The sequence below is a fragment of the Dipodomys merriami genome, unplaced genomic scaffold (genome assembly GCF_024711535.1).
Source record: "Dipodomys merriami isolate MVZ:Mamm:240054 unplaced genomic scaffold, mDipMer1.0.p SCAF_15, whole genome shotgun sequence".
NCBI classification, from domain to species: Eukaryota; Metazoa; Chordata; class Mammalia; order Rodentia; family Heteromyidae; genus Dipodomys; species Dipodomys merriami.
Window position 1 is genome coordinate 21657958 of NW_027202826.1, and position 15706 is coordinate 21673663.

Below are 15706 nucleotides of genomic sequence, written 5' to 3' on the forward strand. Positions count from 1 at the left end.
GTGTTCGCTTTGGCAACATATATACTAAAATTGTGCTAAGCATACCTTTTGTGCTTGCGTCCAACTGCAATGAGCCTATGTATGTCAAGTTGGTGGAGGCACTTTGTGCTGAGCACCAAATCAACCTTATTAAGGTCGATGATAACAAAAAATTGGCGCGTGGGTAGGTCTCTACAAAATTGATCGAGAGGGAAAATCCCGTAAAGTGGTTGGTTGCAGTTGTGTAGTTGTTAAGGACTATGGCAAAGAGTCTTAGGCCAAGGATGTCATGGAAGAGTACTTCAAATGCAAGAAATGAACAAATAAAAAAAGTTGACCTTTAAAAAAAAAAAGCTGTTTTGTTCTTGTGTAAGGAATTTCAGGCCTCTGTTCTTTCCACTGCTTAAGAATGTCTTGGTACAAAGGCCCTGGCTGAGTTATGGGCTTTTAAGGAAAAGATCCTCCCCACTACTTCCAAGAGTTCCCCATGCAATGAAAACATTTGAGAATTTGTTAACTATCTTGACACCACAAGGGGGAGCCAACAGAAGAAGGAAACTGAGCTGACTCCCCCTGGAGGCCAGATTTGAGGAAGGGAAAGAAATTTGCTCCTTGGTTTGGTTTTTGTTGTTGCAGTTTAAGAATCAAATCTATTCAAATTTATATTTAGATACACTGGCCAATTGAACCAATAATTATCTGTATTGTTTATGCTCATTTCTGTTGCTTCCATCCAAGGGCACCCTAACCTATTCGGTAGTCTTCTTGGGTAATCAAGTTAAACATTGTCTACTTCTCTATACTGGTACTTTTTTTCATATTTCTGTGTTTATCAGTCAACCTTCTTATGTCTTATTTTAAATGACAATCTCATGCTTCTTATTCCTACCAGGTACAAATCTCAATAAAATCTGGATGTCTAGAAATCTGCTGATCATATACAAAGAAATTATGCCTTCAAAGATCCTTGCATCATTTGATAATAGATTTCATTTATTATGCATTATTTGCTTCAATAACCCATTCTCTTTTTATAACGAAAATACAGAAAACACACAGATCCATGCATGTATCACTAATAATGAACAAATATTTACATCACACATCCAATGGAAAAATCAAATTGGAATTCCCTCTTCTTTATCCACAAATACACTATTATTATTTACTAGGTAGGCAGACCAAGATTTTTAAACAGTGCTGTTCTGTATGACATTAAAATAGAGGCAGAAAGAACTTGTACTTGTAATCAATATTTGCTCACGTTTCTTTTTTTTTTTTTTGCTCACATGTTTCTTGACATTTGTCAAGTCTTGTGTCCTCCCACTTTGACTCGAGAGTTTCACCATTCAGACCCATTTTCTCATATTAATTCCTTCGTTTGGGAGGAAGATTCTAACCCCAAATGGTGTGAGGGCAACTGTGATGGTGATTTCTCAAAGGCAACTTTGAAAAATCAATATCAAATACAAATATCAACATCAAGTATCTACATCAGGTACAAACATATCAATATGTTTTTCTAAAACATAAGGACCATAATAAATATAACTGGAACAGCATGAAGGAAAATAAACAACAAAAATTAACAGCCTGTAATCCTAGTGCTCAACCTTCAATGATCAGTTTTCAGTGAACAGTTCTCTTGGGGAAAAAAAAGCTAAAGGAAAGGACTTTTCTTTGAATGTTTTCACCACAATAAAATGACAAACATTTGAAGACATAGACACACTCACCCTGAAATCAATATTAAACAATATCTGCATGTATCTACACATGATATGGCACACCACTAATATGTATAATTTTTAAAAGTCAAAGTTTTCAAAATAACAGAATCCTTCAATGTGAATTACATTGATGGTTCTTACATAAAAGCAAAATGGCATGCAGAAAGGCCAAGTAATCAAAACAGGATCAATAGCCAGTATATGTTAGACACATGGATGAGTTAATAACCATTTTCCCCCTTTTAGATAATGCCATGTTTCACTCTCTTTCATTGACTAGCTTCTTGGATTAATGGCGTTGGTTCCATCTTTCATTTATTGCACACAATTGTCTTTTTAATCCTGTGAAATTGGACTTAAGGCATTTGTTCTTTTGAAAATAACTTTCAAGGGTGACCAATTGCACCCCAACCCAGCGGTTTCTTAGGCGGTTTTCTAATGAGTATTCTCTTAGCATTCAATAGCAACTTCTTTCTCCACAAACTCCCAGGAATTACAGGAAAAAGTAAGTATTTTTTTAATCAGGATAGTGAATATGATGCTACATTTTAAAAAACAGCACATTGATGCAGAAAGAACATTTGCATTTCCTCTTCTGTGAACATCTGTTCATAACCTTTGCCCATATTTTATTATTGAGGTGTGGTAGCTCTTATCAGTTTCTTTGAACTCTTTTCATCAAGACATTGGTAAAAATACGAATTCTCTTTACTCCCTGGGCTAATTCTTCTCAGCTTATTATTTATCCCATGATTTTTACTTTATATCTTTGGGTAATTTTTTGATTATATGCCTTTTATAAGTATTGCTTGGAATAAACTCAAATAATAGAGACATTTATAAATTGTAGTACAAAAGGGAGGCTAACCTGGTACTGAAAAAAAAACATTCTGACAAGAACCTCATTTCAGTCATGCAAAATGGAAAAAGTTGATCTCGTAGAAATGGAGAGTAGAATAGTGACTTCCAGAGACTGAGGAGGGAACAGGAGGGAAAAGGAGAGAAAGGCTGGTCAATGAATGCTAAGTTACAGTTGGATATGAGTGATATGAGAAAAAAGTCCTGGTGTCTGTTATACAGGAGGGTAGTGTCAGATCATAATAATGTAGTATATTACTTACCCAGCTAGAAGGAAGGATTTCATGGCTCTTCTTTCAACTGTAAAGAGATGCCAAAAGAGATTGAAATGTTTAACTTGGATTGAACATTAAACAATACACATGCATTAAAACATCCTATTGTCTCTATTACTTTGAATTATTTTTATTGTCCTCTATTAACTAAAAATAAATGTAACATAAATTTTGGAAATCATGCAACATTTAAACCACCCTCATTTGTCACGCATTCTCGATTTATTTATGGCATATTAAGGTTGTATCTGTGTTCTCAATAGAGATTTTCACCTCTCCAGGATGGGATAGTGTAAGATTATTTCAAGGAGAAGAGAAAGTACTAATAAACTCTCTGTGCAATATTCTGAAAGGAAATGTTACTGACCATAAGTCATATTTTTCTAGAGTTTTCATCACAAGTGAAATATTTCAATGACAGAAGAAACAATATAAATTGACTCTCATTCAGACATGGTAAGTTAGGTCATCTACAAAACATGAACAGAATAAAGATATCTTAGAGAAGCCAGATTAACAAGTTTTAGTAATTCATTTCCTTTATTACCACAAGCCCACTAAACATCTGCTTCTACAAGAAAGCATGAATGGGCCATGTAATGCGAGCATTTACAATACCATATAAAGTGTTTTCTCCACAAGCAGGAGGAACACACTGCAGGTTGGCAGGAACATAGAGCCACACGGAGATAGGGTAGATTAAGAGTGCTAGCATTTACTGGTCTTTGTTCCCTTTGTGAAAGGCTAATCCAAAGTTCTTCAAAGGACCAAGACAAATATCTTGCTACCTATGTTTAAAACCTTCCATATATTTGCTAGGATGATGAATTGTGCTGCTGTTGCTGACGTCTGCATTGTGTCTGTAAAGTTTCTCTCTCAGCCAGGTGCTGGTGGCCTATGCTTGCTTGCTACTTAGAAGGCTGAGATCTGAGGATCTCAGGATCAAGGCCAGGAAAGTCCATGAGACTCGTATCTCCAATTAAAAAGCTAGAAGTGGGGCTGTGGCACAAGTGCAGAGTGCTAGCCTTGAGCAAAAAGGGGTTCAGAGACAGCTCCCAGATTGAGTTCAAGCCCCTGGATGGGATTACAGGTATGTGCCACTAAATCTGGTCTTAAAATATAACTAAAAAAATTCATTCATCTAAAGTTACAAAGCTTTTCCTAATAGGTATCTCTACTTCTAAATAACTAGAAACAAATCTAGTTTATAATGAAAACAAGTCTACGTTTTTAACAGTTTATAGAAAGCAGGCAGAAAAAAAGATTCTCTTTCTCCTCTTCTCTCTCTCTCTCCCTCCTCTTCTGTCTTGTCTCTTCTGTCCCTTCAGATAGTTATTGAAGTAAATTTACCCCAGTCAATCCTTAATAAATAGATGAAACACTAAAATTCCAAACAAAGATGTGTTTTAGTACAAATAATATTACAATTGCAACATATTCTTCAAGTTACTTACAGAAAACATTAGAGAGAAAGGCAATTTAAGGAAACCTTCAGACTTGTTATGGAGATAGGCTAGAGGTGCTAGAAAAAAGAAAAGTTAGCAAGAGTAGTTAAGTCACTTTGAACTATACATGCATAAGTCTTGGGAATGCTTGAATAATATGAAGGAGATTACCTTTCCCTTCTTTATTAGCACTGAGTTGCATTTTTATGTGAATTGATGCTTATCAGCGGAGGAAACACTGAATCAATCTACTTCAAAGAGACTGGTTGTCTTGCTTTCTGATGCATGAAGGACAGTAGGGAGCGATGAGGTAAGAGACTGGATTAGGTATAATTTGAGTAAATTGCATGCTTCTAATACATCCCAGTGCAGTGTGACGTTTGCAAACATTGTTAGAGGCTTAATTTATGAAAAATGATGAAAAGCCAAAACTTTGTATGATCTGGATCCAATTTGCTTTGGACAGAATCTGTCACAACACTGAGTAAATGTCACCAAGGTCAGCATCAACACAGATTATTCTGTGTGTCTTCACTAGCTGAAGTCATTTTGGCAATCACCAATGAGGTCAGAATTCTGAGAAGCAATTATCTATTCTTGTCAGGAGCAAATATTCTTGTATATGGAAAACAACAGCACTGGACAAATATTTTAACTGACTTGGGTATCTTCTTGTTTTGCTTTGCTTTCCTTCAGAATGAATGACTTAAAGGACATAATGACTGATTAAAACTAAAATCCAAATGCATCTGTAGAAGTGATAATCAGGTGCATAGATACATGTTGGACAATTCACCTTGTCAATAGGCTATCATTACATATGGCTTTTTGTGACACTTTTTAAATTGTGATCCTCATTTGCACACGCACACCATTCATTCTGTCTACTCCTGAGCACTCCACCTCTCTTCTGTTCCCTGAGACACATTGATAGATCTCATAATAATTATATACTAAGCTGGGTGCTGGTGGCTCAAAACTGTGAGATCTGAGGATTGCGGTTCAGATCTAGGCTGGGCATGAAAGTCCATGAGACTCTTATCTCCAATAAACCACTAGAAAACCGGAAGTGGTGCTGTGGCTCAGTGGTAGAGTACTAACTTTGAGCTGAAGAGTGCAGGGACAGCGCCCAAGATCAGAGTTCAAGCCCCACAACTGACAAAAAAATAATATGCTAAATGTTTCTCTCATAAAGTTAGCTACTGAAGGATCAAGATTCTTTAGATTTAAACCCAGCTTCTCTCCTTGGCAACAGATTAAGCTACTATCCCATCTTCTGCTTGAGATTTGATCACACAGCATCCTGTTAGCAGTTTGCTAATGGAATTTCTTTGCATACTCTTTTATTTTGAGGTGGACCTGGTCTCATTTCAGAGCATCTCAGGTGTGATCTCTTCTCTTGCTTTTGATGGTTTCACAAAACCTCCTTTTATTATTTCCTGTTTCAAAATCTTTCTTTTTTATCTGCCTAATCTTCTGCAAAACAAACTTTTAAAAAATCTCAATTCTGAGAGTCTCAGACAATTACTTCAAACATTGTGCACATCTTGTTTATAACAAAGTGATAATCAAATCAAATAAAATAAAACCAGATGCATACTTGCTTTTGTTTATCTCTGCTCCAGATTATTTTTAATCTACCTATGTTTTTTTCCACAGGAGAAAGAAAGTAGCCATGCAAAGATTACACTCCAAGTGAGTCCTTTGCCTCCAGGAGTCTAGCCAAATTATGCCATTGCTTATGAGCATGAATGAAACATTTCTCTCTAGATTATCAATGTGCAAGGGAGAAATAATATTTTATATATCAAGAGTCTACTTTTACAGTTCTAGGCTGGCAACCAACCTGCCGGATGATGTTTTGCAACCACTTAGACTTTTTGAAGATATTTATACTTTAAAATAAACTTGGCACTTACCTAAATGCCAAGCATATAGGTTAAAGCTGAAAACCTAGCTCAACAAGTCAGTTGCTCTCATAATCAGGCATTATTTTCTTTTTGAATCTACCACATAAAGATAATAGAAAGATAAATTGAAATCCTTTTTATGAAGAAAAGGGCATTGAGTTTTAGGCTGGACCTACTTGAGCTGGTTCTTCATTTCTATTCTCTACCAGGTAATCGACAGTGAAGCTATTATTTCAGTTTCAGTCTTGTTAAACAATAATAATACAAATATAGGCCTCAAGCTTGTTCATAGAACCTGAAGAATAATTAAGTGGCACGACACACGCTAGATGCTCAATAAATAGAACCCTTCATGCCAATGTTGTAATGATTGCTCTAGAACTTAGTAACTGCTAAGTTCCACTGTGCAGTATTATCTTTGCCCAATTTTGTGCACATGTAAAACTATAGGTGCACATATGAAACTATAGGTGCACATATAATTGATTTTTATAAAAAGATCGTGTAACAGACTGTAAGATAAAGATATTGGAATGGTGAGTGGAAGGGAACTATGAATATTTATTAATTCAGAAAACAATATCTGGAGGTAGGATTGACTATAACCAACAGATGTCTCCAAGCCACCCCAATTCCTTTTATAGAATTCTTTGGTTGTTGCTGGAAGCCAGTAGCTCATGCTATAGCACTAGCTACTCAATATACTGAGATCTGAGGGCAGAAGTTCAAAGCCAGCCAGGGAAGGGAAGCCTGATGAGACTCTTATCTCCAATTAACAACCAAATAGCCAGAAATGGAGCTGTGGATCAAATAGTAGAGCACTAGCTTAGAATAACAAAGCTCAGGGACAGCGCCTAGGCCCTGGGTTTAAGCCCTGGGACTGGCGAAAATCCACACCATACATTATACAACTTGCACGAAGTTTTTATGAGTGTGCAGATTACAAATAAATCATAAATCTCTCCTACAGGGTACTCGGCCCTTTTCTTGAAAAGCTGTGTTCAATGGACATTGCAGGCACAAGAGGATGGTTGGGAATGGATAGAGATTCTCTAAGTTCAGACTGTTCCTCTAAGTGCAGTCTGACCTAGTTATAGTTACCATGGATACCATAATTTTGAATTTAATAGTATTCCCTAGAGGAACAGCAATATACCTCTATGAAATGTTAAGATCAATCTGAAGCTGAGCCTTGAAAGGTGAAGAAACTGAGTCAGGAGGCGGCTAAGTAGTTAATTTGACATCAATAGGGAATTCTCAGAATTAGTGAAGTTAAAGTCTATAATTAGTTCAGAAGACAGTACATTTTTCAAACTCAGTCAAACCAGAAGAACTGCTTCTCACTACAAGTGATTTACATGAGTTCTTACTGCACGTATTCAAAGAATGCTTTTTCTCCCAGTCATTTGTAGCTTCAGTTTCTGACCTATAAGCTCAAAAAGCACAAACAGCTACTTGATCTCAATGCATTGAGCTCCACCAAAAAAACAGGTTTTCTTCATAAAATAAAACCAAGTGAAATGACAAAATGTCTAGGGAATGAAGGAACACAGGATCATTTATTTTAATTTGAGTTTCCAGGATGATTTGATGACTATCTTTTAGAAACCCGTAATATATAATCATGCATATAAAAGATGGCATTATAACAGACACATTTAAGTCTTCAACCATAATAATTTTTCTTCTTTAATAAATGTTAATTATTGATACTTATAATGAACTTGACAATTTCTCAGTACCAAATTAAGACCTGCAGTCCTATCTAATATTTAGAAGCTAAATATCAGTTTAGTACTCATTTGAAGACATAAAGCTAGGAGAAATTAGCGAGAAGGCAAAAACAGAAATCATCTAAATTCTCCCTTGAAAATGAGCATAGTTCATTTCATCTTCCAGCTGTTTTGGCCCAAGTTGCTGTTCTGCTGAGTAATTGTTAAATGAATTCTGAAAGATCATATACAATTGGAAATTGAACCCAATGATCCAATATAGACCCTGGAGTTATTAAATAGTTTTCAGAGATTCCAATGGCACTTTTTCTTGCTTATGTGGCTGGTTTTGCTCATAGCCAGGCCATCTCCTGCACTAGCAAAAATGTTCCCCCTTCCTAAGATCAATTTCCTCCCGACAACCTTGAAAATCTCGTAATGGATGATTCATTATTGCTGAGACAAGGGCCCAAGTCTGATCATATGTCATTGCTAACATTACTTCAGTCAAGAGGATAAAAACATTAGGAGGTTTACCTCCTCCCAGGCCTGAGCTCCCATCCATTGTTTGCTGACAGGGTTATTATGCTGTTGCTTGGTCCAGTGCATTAACAGAAATGGTTGCTTTCAGGAAGCACATCAGTGGATATAAAAATACAGCTACAAGATAGCAGGGCCACGGTGAGCAATTTATAGTTGAATAGGGAGCACTCAAAGCTGGCTTTATGGCCATCTTACAGATGCATTAATGACCTCATCTTTGAGGAAATAATATCCTCTGATTCTTCCTTTTGTTTCCATGTCTGTACTCTCTTTTTGCAAGAAAGTACTAATAATAAGAAAAAATGCTTCTGTTCTTACCCACATCTTTCTCCATAATTGGGTGAGCTGATTACATAATCTTATACTGATACCTGATTCTCTTAACGACAAACATTTTGCTAGTCATGAGGGCTTCAGCAGCAAATAGCTTTAGGAGCTCATCATCCGAGGTCACAGAATATAAGGAGCTTCCTTCATATGGAAGAAGTATGTTGAGAGGTGATTTCAGAGGCAGGAGGAAGTGGCTGTTCTCAGGAGACAAGAGAGAAATGTCACAGAAGAAGTGACATTTAAAGTAGGGCTGGAAGGATGTATAGGATTGCACTGGGATGGGGAAGGCAATTTCATTTATAAGAAGCTGCTTGAACAAAATCCATCCTAAAAATAGAATGTAGAGTGTATAATGGGATTGGGAATCAGATTACATTTGTCAATGGTAGCCATGGCAATTCCTTCCTTTTTGTAAGAACTTTAGAAAGATTTGGGTATTCTTCCTATTGAGGAAGGAGAATCTACGTAGCCTCCTTTGGATTCTGAGTATGTGTTCTGCTCTTCCTGGAAGTGACACTTGCCACAGAGGCCATGGTCAAACATGGTCCAGTTTCTGCCTGGTTCTCATGAGACACCCCCACTTTTGGAGACACACAAAACATTTGACTTCCAGGTTCTGGGCTGCAAAGGAAGCCTAAACTAGACATCAAAGGGAGAGGCTCTGAGTCAATGAGGAAAAGAAGCTCCCTGGTCAACTAATGGCTGGTCCAGCTACTTGCTGCTCCAGATCCAATCAATATTTACAAACAACTATATGAGAGCCCTGAATTTGAACTTCCCAGGTGACTGAGACTTTCCAAAATGCCTATCTCACAAAAACTATCAGTGTTAGTCTAATGGTAATCATTGTTTCAAGCATCTAAGTTTTGGGGTACAGGGGTATGATTTGTCATTCAGCAATCAATGACTAGAACAGTAAATAATTAAGAATTCAACAATCTGATTGAGACCTAAGGAATACTTAGGTTTCCTTCTACAGGCAGTGAGATCAAATTTCTTTTAGTCGGAAGAATGACTTGACCTGATGTTTGGGAACTCAAAGGAATATTAGACAGGATGAAATGAAGTAGAGATATTGGAGTCAAGGTGAATACTCACATGAATTCTCAAAGTGGAAGTGTGCATAAAACCACTTGAAATGATTGGTAAAATCTCAGATTCCTCGGATAAATTAGAATAAAGAAAGGTGATAGAGAGTTGTTCCTAGATGCCTTGAAAGAAGGAAAAAAGGCCAGGCATGGGTGGCTCATGCCTGTAATCCCAGCTACTCAGGAGGCTGAGATCTGAGGATCATAGTTCAAAGCCAGCCTGGGCAGGAAAGTCGATGAGACTCTTTTTTTTTGGGGGGGGGGGGGTCCGGTCGTGGGGCCTGAACTCTGGTCATGGGTGCTGAGCCCTTCAGCTCCAGGCTAGCACTCTACCACTTGAGCCACAGCCTGTGAAAAGTCCTGAATTCAAACTCCCATATGTTGAAAATGACAAATAGAACCTTACATTTTATTTCTATTTTATTTGATGAACCCTTCATTTTGGAAAAAGCTTGCTTCCAGAGTTCATTGGAATAAAATTCTACTGCTTTTCTTCTACTCAAAAGTAGTAGTTGGGGGGGCGGGGAGGATTGGGTGAGGGGTCAGGGGAAGGCTGGGAAGGGATGGGAAGGGGAAACAAAGGAAGAGGCTACAATGCTTGATAAGAAATGTACACACTATCTTGCCCATGTAATTGTCACCCCTCTGTACAGTATTTTCACAATAAAATTTTTTTTAAAAAGTAGTAGTTTATTTGCTAGGTTTTCCTCTAAGCCATTTTCTAGACTTAGAGATCTTCAGAGATACTTGTTCCTTTTTTTCTGGGTATATTGTTTTCCTTGATTAAATCCTCAATCTATAGCTTTATATACTGTGTATAGTATAATGACCCCTAGTTTTTAAATCTAAAATCTAAATAATGGCTCTAAATTGATCACTCCAAAGCCCCACAATTCCCTTGGACAGCTTACAAGCATCATAACCATTTCTGTATCTTGAACAAAATTCTTAACAACCCATACTTCCTCTTGTTATTCTTCTTATAGTAGCACACAACACTAAATTTCTTCCATTCAGGCTGAAAACTTGGAATGTGTCATTCATTTCTCTTTTTGCTTACCTACATCCATCAAACCAGTTGTAATCACTGTGCCTTCAACTTGTATAGCATAGCTTGAGTTCATCAACCTTTCTTTATCCCTACCACCACTATTCTAGTCTAAGATTTTTTTCCTGCCAAGATTATACTCTTACCTTCTTCAACCCAATTTATTCACATTATTCAAGAGATGTTATTTCTGTTTTGGAATTAAGAACTTTGCAATCTAATAGTATGCTGGGTCTTATAATTCTGAAATTACATAATGCTGGATCTTAAAAAGATGTAGGTATTATATAGTTTGCCCTCTGAATTTGTAAGTGTAGTCTAAATACTGCAATAGTAAAATAAAAAGGCATCAAATCTTAGTAATTTCAAGCAACAAAGACTCATTTCATTCTCTAATCACATGATGGAATATCAGGGTGCTCTGCTCTAGAAATCCATGTTCACTACTCATTCTAATGGCACATCCACTGGCTGAAATCTTTCTGGATCCCATGGATGAAGGAAACAAAGCAATAGAAAACCCCACTGTGCTCTACACACTTTACCCCAAAGTGACACTGCTTCTCATCTATCTCATTGACCAAAACAAGTCACATGGGCAGGGATACATTGAGAGGGCACATGATAATGAAATACTCCCACGGGCATAAATGAGAGCTTAAAAATACCTTGTGTATAGCATTAATGGCCAGCTTTTCCTTAAAGTTTACTGATGAGGAAATTGGGACCTAGAGAGATTATGTCAACTGTATTGTCATGAAACTTATTTTTGTCATACCCAAGAGTAAAACTCCTGGATTTAGTGTCCAGTGCTTTTTCTAATAATGAATAAGGACTCATTTGTTCCCTGTTTCCACTAAAATGAATTTGAATGTCTCAACATTAATATTTTTTCAACTTATATAAACTTCTTACATGGAAATACTTTTTACCTCTTCCAAGAAACATAAAGCTTTGATAGATTAGAGGCTCCTTTTACCTTGCAGATACTGTACAGTTAAGGTATCCATTCAAAATTTCTCTGAACCAGATGTTTTTATTTCTAGCAGAGATAAATCATGTTTTGTGCTGGAAAAACTGAACACACTGGCTTAAGAAATGTCAGGGAGATGAGCAAACAGAACTGTGGCTTCATGTGCGTACCATGTTCTATCTGTCAAATCTCTCAGAAATATGTCTACAAGCTTTCTAACCATGGCTTAAAAAAGGTAAGTCTTGGGGCTGTGAAGGTGGCTCAGTGGTAGTGTGCTTGCCTTGCATGCCTGAGGCCCTGGGTTCGATTCCTCAGCACCATATAAGAAAAGCCAGAAGTGGCGCTGTGGCTCAAGTGGTAGAGCACTAGCCTTGAGCTGAAGAGCTGAGGGACAGTGCCCAGGCCCAGAGTTCAGGTCCCATGACAAAAAAATTTAAAACAAAAAAATTTTTTAAAAAGGTAAGTCTTTATCCTAACAATAGCAACTATAAAGCTGGATGGTTACAACTGTTGATTTGTGGCACAGATATGTAAAGGCCCTCCCTATAATCAAATCTGGAGGAAAGGGGAAGATTGAGGTCCTTCTGCCTGCCCCTTTAATTGGAGCAACAAAAGCTTTCCAGAATCCATACCTTGCCCCTCACTCTAGCAGACTACCACTGAGGTCCAATCTGCCAGGACTTCGTTGCAAGACAGACTGGAAAAAGAGGGAATAATTAGCATTGGTTTGCCAATTCAAGGATGCCCGCAACAAAATAAGGGTTCTGCTGCTGAAATATGGCCTGGGGGGTAAAACCATAGATAAAAATTGAGTGAACACGTCACTATGTTGGAAATGAACTATACAACTTTGAAGGGAGGGAAGTCTGGAGGGGAAAAATGGAGAATGAGGGAGAGGGAGACACTGTTCAAAGAAATGTACTCATTACCTGACTTATGTAACTCTAACTCCTCTGTACATCACCTTTATAGTAAAATTAAAAAAAAAATTCTGTAAATACTAAAAAAAAAAATTGAGTGAACAGCAATGTCTGCTTCACTCACTGACTGAATAAAAGACCATTGTGTTAGTCAGCTTTTTGTTTCTGTGACAGATTACCTAAGGAAACAACTTATTTTGTGTCTTCCTCTGTTTCTGGGCCTATGGAGAAGTAGAGCATCATGGTGGAAGGGAAGAGTGGAACAGAGCCACTCACCACATGGCAGCCAGGAAACAGAAAAGAGAGGAGGAGCTGGGGACAGGAAACCACTTTCCAGGACATCTGCAGTGACCTACTTCCTCCAACTATGCCATACCTTCTTTCCACAACTTCCCAATAATGCCATCCTGTGATGGATCCATCAAAGGATTAATTCATGGATTAGGTCAGAACCTCAGGATCCACAACACATCGCCTGTCAAACTCCCAACATCTCAGCCTTTGGGGGGCATTTCAGATTCATACCACAGCAGTAGTTCTGAAAGACTTTCAGTATTATTTTAATATTTACATAGATGCCATTATATTTATATAATAATATTAGTTATACATGTGTACATATTATACATATATAAATATTACAGCTTTTTTTTAATCCCTGCTGTATGGGCTTTCAACTTGATCAGAGGTGCCTGCAGCTCAAAAATAAACCTTTCCCTTGCCTGAAAAAAATTACATATATTTATAAACATGTTTGTATATAAATATTTATAAGTATAGATACTAATATATATATAATATATTTATAATATAAATGTATATATTCATAAATATATCTTAGTTCTATTAGGGAATTAATAAAAAATAATGAAGCTATTAGAACAACAGAATGAGTTCTCCCAGGCTTTTTATTTTTACCAGTCCTGGGGCTTGAACTCAGGGCCTGGGCACTGTCCCTGAGCTTCTTTTGTTCAAGGCTAGCACTCTATCACTTGAGCCACAGTGCCACTAACAGCTTTTTCTGTTTATGAGGTACTGAGGAATAGAACCCAGTGCTTCATGCCAGCACTGTACCACTGAGCCACGTTCCCAGCCCCTCCCTATTCCACTGAGATCAATGTATTAGGGAACTGTCAAAAGGTAACACATTTTCACATTTGCTTGTGGGTGAATGTGTTCGCTGTAAACGTGTGACTAGAATGTAGACACGTGTATCTAGGTCATTTGGTCACACTGGAATACAGAAAACTCAGACATATACTCTGCCGCTCACCCCACTCACCCTTACTCAGCTCAGGTGAGTGACCTCAGCTCAATCCTTGTGCTCTGAGCCATATTCACCCCTATCTGTTATATATACCTTCTGATTCAAATTCTTCTCCCACCATGTCTCAGCAACTCATACATCACAACCTTTGAGAGATGCTCTTCTCTACCAAATTCCAGGACTTTTTCCAAGATAAAAAAATCCATTTATTATAGTAGTTCTGTATTTCTTAAACAGCTTGCATGTGTAAAACCTTGACAAATGATATCCATTTGGTTTTATTAGGTTTCTATCTGGGTTTCGTGGGCCACTGGCAAACTTTCTAAGTGAGTGTCTCTAAACCTCCTATTTCCCATAAATCTTCAAGTTTCAACTGACCAATTTTTGTTGTGGTCTTATATTAAATGATATGATTCTGCTGGTTAACAAGTAAACATACATATGTAATATTAGAAAGCAATTAGGCATTTTAGCATAAACAAAACAATCTTATTTTGTGTCTTTGTGGTGAGTATTGCTTTTAAAGGCACCAGTGGTTCACTCCTCTAATCATTGCTTCTCAGGAGGCTGAGATCTGAGGATTGTGGTTCAAAGCCAGCCCAGGCAGAGCAGTCCATGAGACTCTTATTTCCAATTGATCACAGAAAAATCCAGAAGTGGCTCTGTGGCTCAAGTAGTAGAGTACTAGCCTTGAACAAGAGGAGACCAGGGACAATGTCCAGGTCCAGGTCCAGAGTTTAAGCTCCAGGACCAGAAAAAAAAGTATTTATTAAATGTATCTGGGAGGGCTTGTTTGAATAAGATATCAATTATATTAAATAGTTATTCAACATGCCAAGTTATATATAGTCTTCACAGTGGCTAGCTATTTATCATTAATCTTTTTAGGTAATTATGTAAATTTAATTTCACCTACACATCCTGAGTTGGGGAAATGATTTTTTGTCTCTTACTTCTTCATTTGTAAATCTCACTCTAACAAGAGTTAAGCTAGATTCAAAATGGACAGTACAAAGGTGAATTTGGACCAGTCCTTTTACAACAGAAGAGAATCTATTTTCCTCCTTAGAGTTTCTCTCTTCCTTAACGAGGGCTTAAAAAGCACTCTGTACATTCCCAGAGCTGCTGAACATTTCTCCCTGGAGAATCCCAGTAAATACAAGGAAAAACAACTTCAAAAAATTAATAGAACACTCACTAATTGCCTTTCTCCCTTCAGTCCTCTCCACCTAGCCCTTCGCGTGCCTCAATTTCAACCACTTTACCTCCCCTTTCCCGAAGTGAGCTGCCCTTTTCTGGCAGGGGCACAGGGGAAAGATCTAAGAAAAATCAGACACCGACTCAGCCTCTGAGTTCTTTTCCTGAGGCCTGAGATACAGAAGGAGCTAGACACAGAAGGCCACCGTTGGGACCATAAAAGGAGTGATTTCAAAGAAGAGCATGTGAGGACTAAGATACTGAAAAGATTCTAGAACTCTCTGGGCATTGCCCTCTGCTTCTTGCACCTGTTCCCAGATCACTCTTAAATGTCAGTATTTATTTTCTCAGGAATGCCAACCAGGGTGTGGCCCATGTATTTTTAGTAAATAAATGAAATGCTCAGGGTTGAAAAGCAGCAGCATTACATG